This window comes from Oncorhynchus tshawytscha, linkage group LG16 (assembly GCF_018296145.1).
Source record: "Oncorhynchus tshawytscha isolate Ot180627B linkage group LG16, Otsh_v2.0, whole genome shotgun sequence".
NCBI classification, from domain to species: domain Eukaryota; kingdom Metazoa; phylum Chordata; class Actinopteri; order Salmoniformes; family Salmonidae; genus Oncorhynchus; species Oncorhynchus tshawytscha.
In genome coordinates this window covers 81,722,922-81,741,433 of record NC_056444.1, presented here as the reverse complement: position 1 = coordinate 81,741,433, position 18,512 = coordinate 81,722,922, and the positions used below count along the sequence as shown (strand labels likewise).

At 43.9% G+C, this 18,512-nt stretch overlaps 1 protein-coding gene across 2 annotated transcripts in view; it reads right to left on the bottom strand.

Annotated features, from left to right (window-relative positions):
* Positions 1-600, bottom strand: part of LOC112235438 (G-protein coupled receptor 61) — a 13,258-nt gene extending 12,658 nt beyond the window's left edge. For both annotated transcript variants that reach the window (XM_042299770.1, XM_042299769.1), the window contains exon 1: positions 83-600. The gene's annotated coding sequence lies outside the window, so the exon portion shown is untranslated. The remainder of the gene's footprint in view (positions 1-82) is intronic.
* Positions 601-18,512: the final 17,912 nt, after the last annotated feature.

Sequence of the window (18,512 nt, the reverse complement as noted above, 5' to 3'; positions counted from 1 at the left end):
CACGTTGTGATACAGACTCTACAGACTTAGTAGTATGAAGACTTGTAAAAAAATAAAAAGCAGAGCGGTGAGAACGACATACCTTTAATAGTTAGTGTGGAGACAGGCTGCTCCTTCCTCTCCAGGTTCACTGTCTGCTTGGATGAGGGAAGTGGACCGATTTGGCTGGATCTCTCTCTCCCTCACACAAACACTCACTCACAGACTACAGCGCGTCAGAGAGAGAGAGAGAGAGGGAGAGAGAGAGAGAGAGAGAGCGAGAGAGAGAGAGAGAGAGAAAGAAACAGAAGCTCCTGTGTCTCCTCCTCACCTGGCTCTTTGATCTCATCTTTCCCTGCCTGACCCACCCACCCCCACAACACACACACACACACTCCACTCCCCTCAGTTCTTGTCTTGTTCAGGTGTCCACGGCAGAGCAACAGCAGAATGGAAGAAAAAGCGAGAGTAGGACAGTGTGCTCCTCTCCTCTTGTTCTCCTGCTTCTGGTGCACAATGCAAACACACTTGCGCTCCACACACACATACACATACACACACACACACACACACACACACACACACACACCACACCACACCACACCACGCACACACACACTCCACACCACACCACACACACACCACACACACACACACACACACACACACACACACACACACACACACACACACACACACACACACACACTCCACACACACACACTACACACACACACACACACACACACACACACACACACACACACACACACGCACATGCACACACACACTAACACACCAAACCACACCACACTCACACACACACACACACACACACACTAACACACCAAACCACACCACACTCACACACATGCGCTCACTCCGGCATGCATTCAGGGCTCAGGGTAACTGCAGAGCAGTGAGGCAGTGAGGGGTAGGGAGGCAGGCAGCACCCAGCCTCTGTGCTTCTCCGCTGGGTCTTAGTGCTCACATCCTGTTCTGGCTGGATGGATGACTGGCTCCTTCTAGATGTTTCCCTATCTCTCTCTATCTGCCTGAATGTCCAAAACAAACTCCTAGCCCCTAGCCCCTACCCACTACCCACCGGGCACAGACGTCAATTCAATATCTATTCCACACCAGTGTGTTCCCAGTGGGTAAGCTCTTGCGTATATCTGAAAGGATGGGTGATTGATGATAGGAAGCAATATGGTCCAAATTCCACCCAGCCTATCAAAAGGCAAGGTTAATTAGTTTCCATAAGGCTTCAACCTATCATTCAACCCTGTTTATACCTGGTGCTAACATGCACCTTTTGTCCTGATCTTGTCCACATTCTAATTATGCCCACATTTTCAGACAGGCGTAGAAGATTAAAATACACATTGTGATCAGATTGTGATCAGATCCTTCTGACCACCTCGGGATTTGGTCAGGCACACATTGTGTCTGGTTATCAATCACCTGTAAACACATCTGGATGGTCAAACCATCGACTTACGGCTTCAGTAGTTGTCTTACAGTAAATAAATTCACATTATTTTTGAAAGATTGTCTGTCACGTAATTTGACCAGCTAATCTGGTCACAATGCGGATACAGAATGAAGGATTTAGAGACATTTTAATACAATGTGAAGATGTGACAAACCTCGAGCAGATAGTGATTGGATCATATTGATCATATCACGAAACTCACATTTTAGCGCATGGTGTAAATAAGGCTATTGATACAGTATACATGAGAGGGTAGAGGAAAGAGGCTATAGGGGTTGAATTGGGATTATTGTGTTTGGTGGAGTTCCAAATAGCACCCTATTTCCTATGTAGTGCACTACCGTTGACCTGGGACAAAAGACAACGAAGGGAATGGGGAGTCTTTTGGGACACAGTCTTTTTCTCTAGCCTTAGTAAAGGTCACCTCAGAGCAACAAAAAAATCACCTGTATGTTTCTCGCTCTCAATGGCTCTAATTCTCTCTCCATCGCCTTACGGGGGCTTGTTGGCAAGATCTCTCCCACTACTTCATTACAATCCCAGGAAAGCCCTCTGAAGAGCTCCCTGGTTCATTACAATCCCAGGAAATCCCTCAGATGATCTCCTTGGTTCATTACAATCACAGGAAAGCCCTCTAAAGATCTCCCGCTACTTCATTGCAATCCAAGGAAAGCCCTCTGAAAATCTCCCTGGTTCATTACAATCCCAGGAAAGCCCTCTGAAAATCTCCCTGGTTCATTACAATCCCAGGAAAGCCCTCTGAAAATCTCCCTGGTTCATTACAATCCCAGGAAAGCCCTCTGAAAATCTCCCTGGTTCATTACAATCCTTCTCATGAGATTTATTGATCTGATGAAGGGAGAATTAGTGATCTGATGGGGGGAGAATTAGTGATCTGATGGGGGGAGGATTAGTGATCTGATGGGGTGAGGATTAGTGATCTGATGGGGGGAGGATTAGTGATCTGATGGGGGGAGGATTATTGAACTGCTGGTGAGGCCAAAATGACAATGGTTAATGGTAATGAGATGAGATTATTGTTGACTAAAACCAGTACATAGCACATAGTCTACAGACCATAGTAGTAGATGACCTACAGTACATATATCTGGCTCTTTAATTCATTATTTCAGGCAGAACAATAAAAGTGAAAGTGAGATACATTTGTACTAAATCCCAGACTGCCGTACTGTCTAGGACAGTACAGTACTATACGGTTATTCTTTAAAAGTTATTTCCTCACCATCTTAAATAAGCATGCCCCATTTAAAAAATTAGAACCTGGAAAAGTCCATGGAGAATAAGAACACCTCCTCCCAGCTGCCCACTGCACTGAAGATAGGAAACACTGTCACCACTGATAAATCCACTATAATTGAGAATTTCAATAAGCATTTTTCTACGGCTGGCCATGCTTTCCACCTGGCTACTCCTACCCCGGGCAACAGCACTGCACCCCCACAGCAACTCGCCCAAGCCTTCCCCATTTCTCCGTCTCCCAAATCCAGCCAGCTGATGTTCTGAAAGAGCTGCAAAATCTGGACCCCTAACAAATCAGCCGGGCTAGACAATCTGGACCCTTTCTTTCTAAAATTATCTGCCGAAATTGTTGCCACCCCTATTACTAGCCTGTTCAACCTCTCTTTCGTGTCGTCTGAGATTCCCAAAGATTGGAAAGCAGCTGCGGTCATCCCCCTCTTGAAAGGGGGGGACACTCTTGACCCAAACTGCTACAGACCTATATCTATCCTACCATGCCTTTCTAAGGTCTTCGAAAGCCAAGTCAACAAACAGATTACCGACCATCTCGAATCTCACCATACCTTCTCTGCTATGCAATCTGGTTTCAGAGCTGGTCATGGGTGCACCTCAGCCACGCTCAAGGTCCTAAACGATATCTTAACCGCCATCGATAAGAAACATTACTGTGCAGCCGTATTCATTGATCTGGCCAAGGCTTTCGACTCTGTCAATCACCACATCCTCATCGGCAGACTCGACAGCCTTGGTTTCTCAAATGATTGCCTCGCCTGGTTCACCAACTACTTCTCTGATAGAGTTCAGTGTGTCAAATCGGAGGGTCTGCTGTCCGGACCTCTGGCAGTCTCTATGGGGGTGCCACAGGGTTCAATTCTTGGACCGACTCTCTTCTCTGTATACATCAATGAGGTCGCTCTTGCTGCTGGTGAGTCTCTGATCCACCTCTATGCAGACGACACCATTCTGTATACTTCTGGCCCTTCTTTGGACACTGTGTTAACAACCCTCCAGGCAAGCTTCAATGCCATACAACTCTCCTTCTGTGGCCTCCAATTGCTCTTAAATACAAGTAAAACTAAATGCATGCTCTTCAACCGATCGCTACCTGCACCTACCCGCCTGTCCAACATCACTACTCTGAACGGCTCTGACTTAGAATACGTGGACAACTACAAATACTTAGGGGTCTGGTTAGACTGTAAACTCTCCTTCCAGACCCATATCAAACATCTCCAATCCAAAGTTAAATCTAGAATTGGCTTCCTATTTCGCAAACAAAGCATCCTTCACTCATGCTGCCAAACATACCCTTGTAAAACTGACCATCCTACCAATCCTCGACTTTGGCGATGTCATTTACAAAATAGCCTCCAATACCCTACTCAACAAATTGGATGCAGTCTATCACAGTGCAATCCATTTTGTCACCAAAGCCCCATATACTACCCACCATTGCGACCTGTACGCTCTAGTTGGCTGGCCCTCGCTTCATACTCGTCGCCAAACCCACTGGCTCCATGTCATCTACAAGACCCTGCTAGGTAAAGTCCCCCCTTATCTCAGCTCGCTGGTCACCATAGCATCTCCCACCTGTAGCACACGCTCCAGCAGGTATATCTCTCTAGTCACCCCCAAAACCAATTCTTTCTTTGGCCGCCTCTCCTTCCAGTTCTCTGCTGCCAATGACTGGAACGAACTACAAAAATCTCTGAAACTGGAAACACTTATCTCCCTCACTAGCTTTAAGCACCAACTGTCAGAGCAGCACACAGATTACTGCACCTGTACATAGCCCACCCATAATTTAGCCCAAGCAACTACCTCTAACCCTACTGTATTTAATTAATTCATTTATTTTGCTCCTTTGCACCCCATTATTTTTATGTCTACTTTGCACATTCTTCCATTGCAAATCTACCATTCCAGTGTTTTACTTGCTATATTGTATTTACTTTGCCACCATGGCCTTTTTTTTGCCTTTACCTCCCTTATCTCACCTCATTTGCTCACATCGTATATAGACTTGTTTATACTGTATTATTGACTGTATGTTTGTTTTATTCCATGTGTAACTCTGTGTCGTTGTATGTGTCGAACTGCTTTGCTTTATCTTGGCCAGGTCGCAATTGTAAATGAGAACTTGTTCTCAACTTGCCTACCTGGTTAAATAAAGGTGAAATAAAACAAAATAAATAAAAAACAGAGATAGCCCTTGGTTCACTCCAGACCTGACTGCCCTTGACCAGCACAAAAAACATATTGTGGCGTTCTGCATTAGCATCGAATAGCCCCCGCGATATACAACTGTTCAGGGAAGTTAGGAACCAATATAGATTGGCAGTTAGGAAAGCAAAGGCTAGCTTTTTCAAACAGAAAGTTGCATCCTGTAGCACAAACTCCAAAAAGTTCTGGGACACTGTAAAGTCCATGGAGAATAAGAGCACCTCCTCCCAGCTGCCCACTGCACTGAGGCTAGGAAACACTGTCACAACCGATAAATCCACGATAATTGAGAATTCCAACAAGCATTTTTCTACGGCTGGCCATGCTTTCCACCTGGCTACCCCTACCCCGGTCAACAGCCCTGCACCCCCCACAGCAACTCACCCATGCCTCCCCCATTTATCCTTCATCCAAATCCAGATAGCTGATGTTCTGAAAGAGCTGCAAAATCTGGAGTCCTACAAATCAGCCGGGCTAGACAATCTGGACCCTCTCTTTCTAAAATGATCCGCCAATATTGTTGCAACCCCTATTACTAGCCTGTTCAACCTCTCTTTCATATCGTCTAATTCCAAAAGATTGGAAAGCTGCCGCGGTCATCCCCCTCTTCAAAGGGGGAGACGTTCTAGACCCAAACTGCTACAGAACTTTCTAAGGTCTTCGAAAGCCAAGTTAACAAACAGATCACTGACCATTTCGAATCCCACCGTACCTTCACCGTTATGCAATCTGGTGTCCGAGCTGGTCATGGGTGCACCTCAGCCACGCTTAAGGTCCTAAACGATATCATAACTGCCATCGATAAGAGACAACACTGTACAGCTGTATTCATTGACCTGGCCAAGGCTTTTGACTCCGTCAATCACCACATTCTATCTTATTCAAGGCAGTTAACCCACTGTTCCTAGGCCGTCACTGAAAATAAGAATTTGTTCTTAACTGACTTGCCTAGATAAATAAAGGTAAAATAAATAAAAATATTATCGGCAAACTCAACAGCCTTGGTTTCTCAAATGACTGGTTCACCAACTACTTCTCAGACAGAGTTCAGTGTGTCAAATCAGAGGGCCTGTTGTCAGGACCTCTGGCAGTCTCTGTGGGGGTGCCACAGGGTTCAATTCTCAGGCCGACTCTTTTCTCTGTATATATCAATGACGTCGCTCTTGCTGCTGGTGATTCTCTGATCCACCTCTACACAGACGACACCATTCTGTATACTTCTGGCCCTTCTTTGGACACTGTGTTAACTACCCTCCAGACGAGCTTCAATGTCATACAACTCTCCTTACATGGCCTCCAACTGCTCTTAAATGCAAGTAAAAATAAATGCGTGCTCTTCAACCGATCGCTACCCGTCCGTCAAGCATCACTACTCTGGACGGTTCTGACTTAGAATATGTGGACAACTACAAATACCTAGGTGTCTGGCAAAACCTGACTCTAAAGGGGAGGGTCCGGGTGGGCATCCCTTCACGGCGGCGGCTCCGGTGCGGGACGTAGAACCCACTTCGCCCGCAGATCCCTCCGCTTTGGTGGCAGCCCTGGTGCATGGACCTTCACTGGAGGAACCGGGCTGCAGATCATCGCCGGAGGCTCCGGGCTGGGAACCGTCGCTGGAGGCTCCGGACTGGGGACCATCGCTGGAGGGTCCGGACTGGGGACCGTCGCTGGAGGCCTGGTTCGTGGAGCAGGCCCTGGACTCACCGGGCTGCAGAGACACACTGGAGGCCTGGTTCGTGGAGCAGGTACAGGACTCACCGGGCTGGAGAGACACACTGGAGGCCTGGTTCGTGGAGCAGGCACAGGACTCACCGGGTTGGAGAGACACACTGGAGGCCTGGTTCGTGGAGCAGGTACAGGACTCACCAGGCTGGAGAGACACACTGGAGGCCTGGTTCGTGGAGCAGGTACAGGACTCACCGGGCTGGAGAGACACACTGGAGGCCTGGTTCGTGGAGCAGGCACAAGCCGTCCTGGCTGGATACCCACTTCAATCCAGCAAGTGCGGGGCACCAGCACAGGACGCACTGGGCTGTGAAAGCACACTGGAGGTCTGGAGCTTAGAGCTAGCACAACCCCCCCGGCTGAATCACCACTTTAGCCCGGCACGTTCGAGGCGCTGACACAGGACGCACTGGGCTGTGCAGGCGCACTGGAGACACCTTGCGCAGAGCGGCGCAGGATATCCTGGTCCGAGGAGGCGCACTGGAGACCAGGAGCGCTGAGCCGGTACCAACCTTACTGGCTGGATACCTCTTTACGCAGCAGGTAAGGAGAGCATGTACTGCACGCACCGGGCTGTGACTGTGCACTGAAGGCACGGTGCGTAAAACCGTAAAACATGGCACTGGAAACGTGACCAACGCCGCTCGCCAACCCGTGTGCCCCCCCGTGCCTCTCCTGCTCCTCTCTATCTGCCTCCGCCTTTTTCCATGGCAGGCTTTTGATGCCTCTCGTGCTCCCTTCTCTGCCTTAACCCCTGATCTCTCCTCTCCTCTCTATCTGCCTCCGCCTGTTTCCATGGCAGGCTTTTGTCGCCTGCCATGATCTCCTCCCATGTCCACGATGTCCTAAACACCCTTCTCTCCCATGCCCAGGATCACTTCTCCTCCTGGCCACGCTGCTTGGTCCTTTTGTGGTGGGATCTTCTGTCACGATCGTCATGGGAAGAAGTGGACCAAATCGCAGCGTGGTACGTGTTCATTCTATTTATTTCTTTAATGAACACCGACAACAACAAAACAAAATGCGAACGTGACGTTCTGCAGGGCAAAATAACAACCAATGCAAAAAATAAGATCCCACAAATGAAAGAGGGAAAAAGGACTGCCTAAGTATGATTCCCAATCAGAGACAACGATGGACAGCTGCCTCTGATTGGGAACCACACTCGGCCAAAAACAAAGAAATAGAAAACATCAAAATAAAGAAACTAGAATGCCCACCCTAGTCACACCCTGGCCTAACCAAAATAGAGAATAAAAACCTCTCTATGGCCAGGGCGTGACAATTACATTACTGACTCCTATACAACATACGACTACGGCACGCAGAACTGACCAAGATATTATGTGTTACATTGCCGTTTTAAACATCTAAACAAACTGTCATTACATTGCCTCTCAGCCATTGGGTGAAGGGTGTCATCTGAATGATATGTATAACACATATACATATAATGTATCCCATATCTCTTTGGAATGGAATGACAAAAAAGATCATCAAGGACATCAACCACCCGTGCCATGGCCTGTTCACCCCGCTATCATCCAGAAGGTGAGGTCAGTACTGGTGCATCAAAGCTGGGATCGAGAGACTGAAAAACAGCTTCTATCTCAAGGCCATCAGACTGTTAAATAGCCATCATTTGCCGGCCTCCACCCAATACCCTGCCCTGAATTTAGTCACTGTCACTAACCGGCTACCATCCGGTTACTCAATCTTGCACCATGTACATGGAAAAGGGGTCACTTTAAAAATCTTCCATACTGTTTTACCCATTTCATATCCTTTAGTTGTGGTTTCTTTGCAGCAATTCGACCATGAAGGCCTGATTCACGCAGTCTCCTCTGAAGATGTTGAGATGTTTCTTGTTACTTGAACTCTGTGAAGCATTTACTTGGGCTGCAATTTCTGAGGTGCAGTTAACTCTAATGAACTTATCCTATGCAGCAGAGGTAACTCTGGGTCTTCCTTTCCTGTGGCAGTCCTCATGAGAGCCAGTTTCAGTTTTGCACTTGGTGGTTTTTGCGACTGCACTTGAAGAAACTTGAAAACGTCTTGAAATGTTCCGCATTGACTGACCTTCATGCCTTAAAGTAATGATGGACTGTCATTTCTCTTTACTTATTTGAGTGATTTTTGCCATAATATGGACGTGGTCTTTCACCAAATAGGGCTATCTTCTTTATACCACCCCTACCTCGTCACAACACATCTGATTGGCTCAAACGCATTAAGAAGGAAAGAAATTCAACAAATGACCTTTTAACAAGGCACACCTGTTAATTGAAATTCATTCCGGGTGACTACCTCATGAAGTTGGTTGAGATAATGCCAAGAGTATGCAAAGCTGTCAAAGGCAAAGGGTGGCAACTTTGAAGCATCTCAAATATAAAATATAGTTTGATTTATTTAACTTACTACATGATTCCATGTGTGTTATTTCCTAGTTTTGATGTCTTCACTATTATTCTACAATCTAGAAAATAGTACAAATAAAGAAAACCCATTGAATGAGCAGGTGTGTCTAAACTTTTGACTGGTACTGTGTATACAGTTGAAGTCGGAAGTTTACATGTAGAATAGATACAGTAATACGGTAGTATAGATGCAGTTATACTGTAGTATAGATACAGTAATACTGTAGAATAGATATGTACAGTTGAAGTTTGAAGTTTACATACACTTAGGATGGAGTCATAAAAACTTCTTGTTAACAATCTATAGTTTTGGCAAATCGGTTTGGACATCTGCTTTGTACATGACACAAGTCATTTAACATTGTTAACAGACAGATTATTTCACTTATAATTCACTGTATCACAATTCCAGTGGGTCAGACGTTTACATACACTAAGTTGACTGTGTCTTTAAACAGCTTGGAAAAGAACAGAAAATGATGTCATGGCTTCTGATAGGCTAATTGACATCATTTGAGTCAATTGGAGGTGTACCTTGTCACCAAAAGCACTCACAAACTTCTACAGATGCACAATCGAGAGCATCCTGGCGGGCTGTATCACCGCCTGGTACGGCAACTGCACCGCCCTCAACCGTAAGGCTCTCCAGAGGGTAGTGAGGTCTGCACAACGCATCACCGGGGGCAAACTACCTGCCCTCCAGGACACCTACACCACCCGATGTTACAGGAAGGCCATAAAGATCATCAAGGACATCAACCACCCGAGCCACTGCCTGTCCACCCCGCTATCATCCAGAAGGCGAGGTCAGTACAGGTGCATCAAAGCTGGGACCGAGAGACTGAAAAACAGCTTCTATCTCAAGGCCATCAGACTGTTAAACAGCCACCACTAACATTGAGTGGCTGCTGCCAACACACTGACAATGACACTGACTCAACTCCAGCCACTTTAATAATGGGAATTGATGGGAAATGATGTAAATATATAAACAATGCTACCTTATATAATGTTACTTACCCTACATTATTCATCTCATATGCATACGTATATACTGTACTCTATATCATCGACTGCATCCTTATGTAATACATGTATCACTAGCCACTTTAACTATGCCACTTTGTTTACATACTCATCTCATATGTATATACTGTACTCGATATCAGCTACTGTATCTTGCCTATGCTGCTCTGTACCATCACTCATTCATATATCCTTATGTACATATTATTTATCCCCTTACACTGTGTATAAGACAGTAGTTTTGGAATTGTTAGTTAGATTACTTGTTGGTTATTACTGCATTGTCGGAACTAGAAGCACAAGCATTTCGCTACACTCGCATTAACATCTGCTAACCATGTGTATGTGACAAATAAAATTTGATTTGATTTGATTTGATTTGATTACCTGTGGATGTATTTCAAGGCATACCTTCAAACCGAGTGCCTATTTTGATTTTCCCATGATGTCAAGCAACAGGGGAAAAAATGTTTGACATCATGAAAAAATCGAAATATGGGAAAATCAAAAGAAATCAGCCAACACCTCAGAAAAAAATTGTAGACCTCCACAAGTCTGGTTCGTCCTTGAGAGCAATTTCCAAATGCCTAAAGGTACCACGTTCACCTGAACAAACATTAGTACATAAGTATAAACACCATGGGACCACGCAGCCGTCATACCGCTCAGGAAGGAGACGCGTTCTGCCTCCTAGAGATGAACGTACTGTGGTGCGATAAGTGCAAATCAATCCCAGAACAACAGCAAAGGACCTTGTGAAGATGCTGGAGGAAACAGGTACAAAAGTATCTTTATCCACAGTAAAACGAGTCCTATATCGACATAACCTGAAAGGTCACTCAGCAAGGAAGAAGCCACTGCTCCAAAACCGCCATAAAAACAGCATTATTTTTTACCGCGGTTTGCAACTGCACATGGGGACAAAGATCATACTTTTTGGAGAAATGTCCTCTGGTCTGATTAAACAAAAATAGATCTGTTTGGCCATAATGACCATTGTTATGTTTGGAGGAAAAAGGGGGACGCTTGCAAGCGAAGAACCCCATCCCAACTGTGAAGCATGGGGGTGGCAACATCATGTTGTGGGGGTGCTTTGCTGCAGGAGGGACTGGTGCACTTCACAAAATAGATGGCATCATGAGGCAGGAACATTACGTGGATATATTGAAGCAACATCTCAAGACATCAGTTAAAGCTTGGTCGCAAATGGGTCTTCCAAATGGACAATGACCCCAAGCATACCTCCAAAGTTGTAAGGACAACAAAGTCAAGGTATTGGAGTGGCCATCACAAAACCCTAACCTCAATCCTATCAAACATTTGTGGGCAGAACTGATAAAGTGTGTGCAAGCAAGGAGGCCTACAAACCTGACTCAGTTACACCAGCTCTGTCAGGAGGAATGGGCCAAAATTCACCCAACTTCTTGTGGGAAGCTTGTGGAAGGCTACCTGAAACGTTTGACCCAAGTTAAGCAATTTAAAGGCAATGCTACCAAATACTAATTGAGTGTATGTAAACATCTGACCCACTGGGAATGTGATGAAAGAAATTAAAGCTGAAATAAATATCATTCTCTCTACTATTATTCTGACATTCTTAAAATATTTATTTCACATTCTTAAAATAAAGTGGTGATCCTAACTGACCTAAGACAGGGATTTTTTACTAGGATTAAATGTCAGGAATTGTGAAAAACTGAGTTTAAATGTATTTGTCTAAGGTGTAGGTAAACTTCGGACTTCAACTGTATACTGTTGGAACTAGGAACACAAGCATTTCGCTACACCCACAGTACCATCTGCTAAACATGTGTATGTATGTGACCAATAACATGTGATGTGATTTGATGTAGAAAAATCCTTTGGTATACTGGATGGCGTATCCCATGTGTCTTTATTATGACATTACATTCCTGGGATTGGATTCTCTCCGCAATACATTCATCCCATTCCCTACCTATCCCTCCTGATGGAATTGAAAAGAATACTTCCTAATGTAGACACATGTGGTGCCTTAACCTTCATCTACATTTGACGGTGTCTTGTCCTGCTCCTCCCCTGTATTCCCAAGCGGCTAGTCTCAACACTAAAGGGCTGCTCTCTTGCTGGCTGTGAAAACAACACACACATACACTGATTAAGACATGAACCCTGTGGCTTGCCCTCAATGGCCAGTCAATTACTGAATCAACCAGTTACATTATTAATCATGTTTGTCGCTGCTTTCTGTAAACTAATCAATATATGATTCAGAGACATTGTGTGTGTGTGTGTGTGTGTGTGTGTGTGTGTGTGTGTGTGTGTGTGTGTGTGTGTGTGTGTGTGTGTGTGTGTGTGTGTGTGTGTGTGTGTGTGTGTGTGTGTGTGTGTGTGTGTGTGTTGTGTGTGTGTGTGTGTGTGTGGATGTGTGGATGTGTTTAACTATACTTTTGGGGACCAGAATTAGTGTTAGGGTTATAATTACGTTTAAGGTTAGGGTGTAGTAGATAGGGTTAGGAGCTAGGGATAGGGGTTTGGGGTTAGGGAAAATAGGTTTTTTTGTGTGTGTGTGTGTGCGTGTACTTGTGTGGTCCTGTGACTGAGCGTGTTTGCCTGTTGGGTCTGAGGTGTCTAGTAATGACAGAAATAGCAGATACTTGCTCACTCCATCCGATCCAATCACAGAGGAGGAACATACAATGATTACCATGGCAACCCGGGCCTCACCCCCATTCGCTCTCTCTCTCTCTCACTCTCTTTATCTCTCTCTCTCAGTCCCTCTCTCTCTTTCTCTCTCTCTCTCCTTTTCTATCTCTAACTCTCTCTCTCTATCTCTCTCGCTCTCTCTCCCCCTTTCCCTTTCTATATCTCCCCCTCTCTCTCACGCCCCCACTTTCTCTCTCTCTCTCTCTCTCTCTCTCTCTCTCTCTCTCTCTCTCTCTCTCTCTCTCTCTCTCTCTCTCTCTCTCTCTTTCTCTCTGCCTTTATGTACGACCAGTCATGAAAGGAACAGAGTCATATATAGAGCCATCGTATCTATATATAAACTGGGTGGTTTGAGCCCTGAATGCTGATTGGCTGACAGCCGTGGTATATCAGACCGTATACCACGGGTTTGACAAAACATTTATTTTTACTGCTCTAATTACGTTGGCAACCAGTTTATATTCGCAATAAGGCACCTGTCATACATTGCCAAAATACAACGGCTAACGGCTGTATCCAGGCACTCCATGTTGCGTCATGCACAAGAATACCCCTTAGCCGTGGTATATTGACCATATTCCAAACCCCCTTATTGCTTAAATATAGCTCCTTAAAGGGACAGAGCTATACATAGAGCCATCATATCTATATAGAGCTCCTTAAAGGGACAGAGCTATACATAGAGCCATCATATCTATATAGAGCTCCTTAAAGGGACAGAGCCATATATAGAGCCATCATATCTATATAGAGCTCCTTAAAGGGACAGAGCTATACATAGAGCCATCATATCTATATAGAGCTCCTTAAAGGGACAGAGCCATATATAGCCATCATATCTATATAGAGCCATTATATCTATATAGAGCCATCATATCTATATAGAGCTCCTTAAAGGAACAGAGCCATATATAGAGCCATCATATCTATATAGAGCCATCATATCTATATAGAGCTCCTTAAAGGGACAGAGACATATATAGAGCCATCACATCGATATAGAGCTCCTTAAAGGGACAGAGCCATACATAGAGCCATCATATCTATATAGAGCTCGCTTTGTTTACGTCGCCTTCAGGTATTTCGGGGTGTTGCATGCTATCAGATAATAGCTTCTCATGCTTCTCATGCTTTCGCCGAAAAGCATTTTAATAATCTGACTTGTTGGCTAGATTCACAACGAGTGTAGCTTTAATTCAATGCCCTGCATGTGTGTTTTGATGAACGTTTGAGTTTTAACGAGTGCTATTAGCATTTGGCGTAGCGCATTTGCATTTCCAGACGCATAAATGGGATGTCTGCGTCCGAGGTAGAGGCAAGATTAAAGGGACAGAGCACCACTATTTCTGCATTGAAATACTTTTGCCAGAGTTACACAACAGCTAATATTATCATTGGCAACTGGTTGCTCTTACCTGATTAGATTCTCTGTCATCAACAACCACTGGGTACATTACTGTAGTAGTGTGACCAATTCAATTCAATTCAATTCAAGGGCTTTATTGGCATGGGAAACATGTGTTAACATTGCCAAAGCAAGTGAGGTAGACAACATACAAAGTGAATATATAAAGTGGAAAACAACAAAAATTAACATTAAACTTACACATACAGAAATTTCAAAACAGTAAAGACATTACAAATGTCATATTATATATATATACAGTGTTCTAAAAATGTACAAATGGCTAAAGGACACAAGATAAAATAAATAAGCATAAATATGGGTTGTATTTACAATGGTGTTTGTTCTTCACTGGTTGCCCTTTTCTCGTGGCAACAGGTCACAAATCTTGCTGCTGTGATGGCACACTGTGGAATTTCACCCAGTAGATATGGGAGTTTTTCAAAATTGGATTTGTTTTCAAATTCTTTGTGGATCTGTGTAATCTGAGGGAAATATGTCTCTCTAATATGGTCATACATTGGGCAGGAGGTTAGGAAGTGCAGCTCAGTTTCCACCTCATTTTGTGGGCAGTGAGCACATAGCCTGTCTTCTCTTGAGAGCCATGTCTGCCTACGGCGGCCTTTCTCAATAGCAAGGCTATGCTCACTGAGTCTGTACATAGTCAAGGCTTTCCTTAATTTTGGGTCAGTCACAGTGGTCAGGTATTCTGCCGCTGTGTACTCTCTGTGTAGGGCCAAATAGCATTCTAGTTTGCTCTGTTTTTTTGTTAATTCTTTCCAATGTGTTAAGTAGTTATCTTTTTGTTTTCTCATGATTTGGTTGGGTCTAATTGTGCTGCTGTCCTGGGGCTCTGTAGTGTGTGTTTGTGTTTGTGAACAGAGCCCCAGGACCAGCTTGCTTAGGGGACTCTTCTCCAGGTTCATCTCTCTGTAGGTGATGGCTTTGTTATGGAAGGTTTGTGAATCGCTTCCTTTTAGGTGGTTGTAGAATTTAACAGCTCTTTTCTGGATTTTGATAATTAGTGGGTATCGGCCTAATTCTGCTCTGCATGCATTATTTGGTGTTCTACGTTGTACACGGAGGATATTTTTGCAGAATTCTGCGTGCAGAGTCTCAATTTGGTGTTTGTCCCATTTTGTGAAGTCTTGGTTGGTGAGCGGACCCCAGACCTCACAACCATAAAGGGCAATGGGCTCTATGACTGATTCAAGTATTTTTAGCCAGATCCTAATTGGTATGTTGAAATTTATGTTTCTTTTGATGGCATAGAATGCCCTTCTTGCCTTGTCTCTCAGATCGTTCACAGCTTTGTGGAAGTTACCTGTGGTGCTGATGTTTAGGCCAAGGTATGTATAGTTTTTGTGTGCTCTAGGGCAACAGTGTCTAGATGGAATTTGTATTTGTGGTCCTGGTGACTGGACCTTTTTGGAACACCATTATTTTGGTCTTACTGAGATTTACTGTCAGGGCCCAGGTCTGACAGAATCTGTGCATAAGATCTAGGTGCTGCTGTAGGCCCTCCTTGGTTGGTGACAGAAGCACCAGATCATCAGCAAACAGCAGACATTTGACTTCGGATTCTAGCAGGGGGAGGCCGGGTGCTGCAGACTTTTCTAGTGCCCTCGCCAATTCGTTGATATATATGTTGAAGAGGGTGGGGCTTAAGCTGCATCCCTGTCTAACCCCACGACCCTGTGTGAAGAAATGTGTGTGTTTTTTGCCAATTTTAACCGCACACTTGTTGTTTGTGTACATGGATTTTATAATGTCGTATGTTTTACCCCCCAACACCACTTTCCATCAGTTTGTATAGCAGACCCTCATGCCAGATTGAGTCGAAGGCTTTTTTTGAAATCAACAAAGCATGAGAAGACTTTGCCTTTGTTTTGGTTTGTTTGATTGTCAATTAGGGTGTGCAGGGTGAATACATGGTCTGTTGTACGGTAATTTGGTAAAAAGCCAATTTGACATTTGCTCAGTACATTGTTTTCATTGAGGAAATGTACGAGTCTGCTGTTAATAATAATGCAGAGGATTTTCCCAAGGTTACTGTTGACACATATTCCACGGTAGTTATTGGGGTCAAATTTGTCTCCACTTTTGTGGATTGGGGTGATCAGTCCTTGGTTCCAAATATTGGGGAAGATGCCAGAGCTAAGTATGATGTTAAAGAGTTTTAGTATAGCCAATTGGAGGTGTATCTCACTGATCATCCCTAAAGCCAACACCTCATTTGGCCGCCTTTCGTTCCAGTACTCTGCTGCCTGTGACTGGAACGAATTGTAAAATCGCTGAAGTTGGAGACTTTATCTCCCTCACCAACTTCAAACATCAGCTATCTGAGCAGCTAACCGATCGCTGCTCATGTTCATAGTCTATTGGTAAATAGCCCACCCATTTTCACCTACCTCATCCCCATACTGTTTTTATTTATTTACTTGCTCTTTTGCACACCAATATCTCTACCTGTACTTGACCATCTGATCATTTATCACTCCAGTGTTAATCTGCAAAATTGTAATTATTCGCCTACCTCCTCATGCCTTTTGCACACATTGTATATAGACTCCCCCCTTTGTTTTCTACTGTGTTATTGACTTGTTAATTGTTTATTCCATGTGTAACTCTGTGTTGTCTGCTCACACTGCTATGCTTTATCTTGGCCAGGTCGCAGTTGCAAATGAGAACTTGTTCTCAACTGGCCTACCTGGTTAAATAAAGGTGAAATAAAAAATAAAAAAATAAAAAAATGCCTGTATGATCGTGTGCATTCCACTGTAATGCCAAATGTCACCACTAGAGGGTAGTCTTAGATCTCTGAAGTAATGACAAAGCCCTGGCAGAGTGAGTAGAGCAGCAATGGGAGAGAGAAAGAGACAGGGCTGAGAGTGTCAACTCTTTCTAGGCAGTAACCGGTATCTGCAACTCCTAACCACTGTCTTTCTAAATCATTCTCAGTCAAGCACACATTACAATTCCTTTTGTCAAGGCACAATGCAGTCAATCTTGATAGATAAAAGATGGATGAAGCAAATAATATTTGTGTTTTGATATACAGTGCCTTGGAAAGGTATTCAGACCCATTGGATTTCTTCACATTTTGTTGTGTCATAAAGTGGGATTCAAATGGAAAAGTGGAAGAAAATTGATTTAAAAAAAAATTATAACTAAAATATAGTTGTTGCATAAGTATTCAGGCCCTTTGTTTAGGCAAGACTAAATTAGGCAGGACAGGAAATCAACTGCTCAGGGATGTTATCATGAGGCCGTTGGTGATTTTAAAACAGCTACTGAGTTCAATGGCTGTTGATGATGTGACGTTTGTTAGCTTTAAGGCCTTGTAGCAACTGGTAATGTAATGGCTGCTAATAATGTAATAACGTTTGCGTTTATAATGTTATAAACGCAGATAATGTAATACATTGTCAGTAATGTAATAAATATGCTGAATGAATAACTCGCATTATGTAATGATTCTTATGATGCATTCAAAATTACATTATGAAGTGGGTACATTTTATTTATTTTTTAATCAATAGTGTAGTAAAAAAAACATTTTTTTTTTAAAGAAAATTAAACTCACTCTCTTTTTTTTGGTGCATATTCGTGTGTCATGCTACAGTAATAGTTGACTACACACCAAAACACATTCCTGAATCCTAGCTAAACTTGACTTTACCAGTAATATCAATACTGTCAATTTACGCAACTGACCACCAAATACACATCCATAACCCCTACCCTCAAATGCTTCACCTCCTAAGATGCTGCTTTAGTAATAAACTAAAACGTTATCCATTTGAGGAGTGTTTCCCAAGTGTGGGACAATGCAAAAATGTGATTTTCCTGTTTTATATATATTTACACTCTATGAGGTTGGAATAATTAATTATGATAAGTATGATAATGACCTTTTGATAAGAGCTGTTTGAAAAGACCACCTGAAATGTCTGCCTGTTTTGGTGGGATGGAGTGTTGGCCTGCCTGGTGACATCAGTTAGAAAATAGACCAATAAGAAAGAGTTCCAAACCTCTCTGCCAATAACGGCTAGTTTCAGTTTTCCCCTCCCCTACTCAGACCACTCCCAGAGAGTCCCAGCAAAACACACACACGCGCACGCACGCACGCACGCACACACACACACACACACACACACACACACACACACACACACACACACACACACACACACACACACACACACACACACACACACACACACACACACACACAGAGACTTGTATAACAATTGCCATAAACAATAAAAACAAACGTATTCGTTAAGCTTCAATC